Source organism: Mauremys reevesii, linkage group 23, assembly GCF_016161935.1.
Source record: "Mauremys reevesii isolate NIE-2019 linkage group 23, ASM1616193v1, whole genome shotgun sequence".
Classification (NCBI taxonomy): domain Eukaryota; kingdom Metazoa; phylum Chordata; order Testudines; family Geoemydidae; genus Mauremys; species Mauremys reevesii.
This window is the reverse complement of record NC_052645.1, coordinates 501,873-504,477: the sequence shown is the minus strand read 5'-3', so window position 1 is coordinate 504,477 and position 2,605 is coordinate 501,873. Positions and strand designations below refer to the sequence as shown.

At 49.4% G+C, this 2,605-nt stretch overlaps 1 non-coding gene across 1 annotated transcript; it reads left to right on the top strand.

Annotated features, from left to right (window-relative positions):
* Nucleotides 1-879: 879 nt before the first annotated feature.
* TRNAK-CUU lies at nucleotides 880-952 on the top strand. The gene has a single exon. It is a non-coding gene; the product is annotated as a tRNA-Lys (tRNA).
* Nucleotides 953-2,605: the final 1,653 nt, after the last annotated feature.

Sequence of the window (2,605 nt, the reverse complement as noted above, 5' to 3'; positions counted from 1 at the left end):
GTTCGTTGCCCGGTGTGCGTCGCACTAATTATCACACCAGGGTGGAGAATGCAGAAAAAGTTTATTTGAGCTCAAGTAAGGTGCCAGGGAGGTATTTACAACCTCAAATCCTGCACACAGAGATACAAGCTGTGTGTCCCTTCTTATACATGATTTCAACAAGGCATTCTCATTACCCCCCATTGCCCACTCACCCCCCTTCTCCCTTCTAGTCCCCTCCCATATAATAGGCACTTTGTATAGTTAACAATTACATCAAACAGATTAAATCATCCTTGACAGCAAACAATTTATCTCATAACTTTTCAAGGCTGTTACCTTGGTTTACTTCTGAATTTATTACCTTGTCCCTCCTCCCCTCTTTCTAAACTAAACAGGAGATAGTAAAAGGGGCCCTATCTTCTGGTGTCTTACACTGATAAGGAGCAGTTACACATTCCATTCTAAATGCTGACTTAGGAATTCAACTAGAGTTTAACATAAAGGGACTCTTAGACCAGCATAAAATAACTTTGGTCCATTCAGGCCTGGTACTGAAAAGCTTCATTAACACTGTGTTTTTCTACCCTCCTGAGTTATCTAGGGATATGCCTAATGGCACCAACACGTGAGACTTAACTGTATGGGGCCAGGTGCAGGGCTTTGGCAGGGAGGCTCGGGCATCGGGGATTGAGGTGCAGCGGATGGACCGGCTGTCTAGGCACAGAGATTTAGTCTCCCTGAGGAGGAGGAGGAATCCTTCTGACAGGCAGTGGCTGTGCAGAAAAAGAGGAGGGGTTCCTGGGACTTTTTTTGCCTCTCTTTTGCCTGCGTGCTCACGCTTGCCTGCACACTGGGATAATCACTGTTGTGGTGAATGGTGAAGCTCTTTCCTAACAAGCCCAGGTAGCTCAGGTGGTAGAGCATCAGGCTCTTAATCTGAGGGTCCAGGGTTCAAGCCCCTGTCTGGGTGCTCAGCTTTTAAGTTGCCTTGTGTGCCAGGAGCCAAACGCTGTTCACAGCCACACAGGGATTCCCAGAAGCTGGGGCCATTTCCTGGAAAGGTTCCTTTCCTTAGCAAGCAGGAGAGAGGCCACATCCACAGGAGCAGGCCTAGAACACAGTGTCTCTGGCTGCCAGGAAGTGCTGTGGGGCCAGGTGCTGAGAAAGCCCAGAGGGGGAGCAGCAGAGATGAGGGGAAGAGAGACAGAGAAGCAATGAGAACAGAGCACAAGTGTAAAGGGGGCATCTGGTCTGGCTATTGTGGCAAACTTCCCTGGTTTATACATGACCCTGGTGGAATTGGCCTGTGGAAGGATCTGAGTCCCCACCCCCTTACCCAGAGGCTGCCTGACCTCGAGGACTGTTAGGATACAGATATTCAGGCCTGTCTGCAGAGGCCTGTACTTTAAGAATTTAGGTGTATTTTTATCACTTAGCTAGTTATAAAGATATAAAAGAGAGAATAAAAAATCACTGTCTGTCTGTGTAATGGCCTTCTCTTACTGTGACAGTCTGAGGCCTGGTTCTTCGGCTGAGCAGCAAAGGCAGCCATAAGGTGGGAAGTGTCTGGTCACATTCACACATTCCCAACTAGTCACATTGAAATAAGGTGCTATTGGGCTGTGAGAAATACAATCCTGTCCTGATATTCCATCACCTCCAGAGAAAGGGAAACTTAGTTTGGTAGCATCCTGTCTGGCAAGAACTCACTTATCAATAGACACAGCTGGAAAACCCTTATGTCTGTATAGATGTAGTTGTGAAATCCTCCCTTCTGTATTGTTTTGTATGTTTATTTGCATGGTCTCTGTCTGGTTCTGTGATTGTTTCTGTCTAATGTATAATTAATTTTGTTGGGTGTGACCAGTGAAGGAGGTGGAATATAACCATGTTACAGTATATTAGGACTGGTTAGTCTAGAGAAGGAGTGAGGGTACCAGGCAGTGTGGTGGTCGGGGCCACGTGGTGAGTGCCCCGCTGAAGCGCTGGCCGCCCCCCTTCTCTCTCCCCCCACTCCCTCCCCTTCCCCCCCGCTAGACCGGGTGCGCACTGTGCAGCACAGGGAGTCCAATGGCTCTGGCCGCCATGGAGGGTTTTTTGTTTTGTTTTTCCCCTGCTTTGCCGGCCGCGCCGTTGTTTTTCCCCCCCCATCCCCCTGCTTTGTTGCTCCAGCCCCCCCCCCATTTTTGTGTTGTCCCCCCCAACTTTGCCGCTCCAGCTGCACCGTATCCGCCCCACCCCCGCTTTGCCGCTCCAGCCGTGCCGTTTTTTCCCCCGCTGTTTTGTTGCTTGGGGCGGCAAAAAAGCCAGAGCCGGCCCTGCCCACACCTGACTCCCTGCCATCTCTACCGGGACCTGACAAGCTTTGCTTGTGTTTGGATTCTGCAAAGCAGAGGAGCAGGTGACGTTTTCCTTGCAAGCTGTGTGTGAGTCAATCTTTGGCCAGGTCTGCACTACAAAGTTGTTTCAGCAGAATTATATTGCTCAGGTGTGTGAAAAACACACTAAGCTCCCTCAGTCAGCAGCTTGTGGCTGGTGTACACACTGCAATGCCACGTCTGGTGACAAAACTGCCCTGTTTTGCTGACAAAATAAAATGACTTTGATGAGAGGTCTAGAGCTT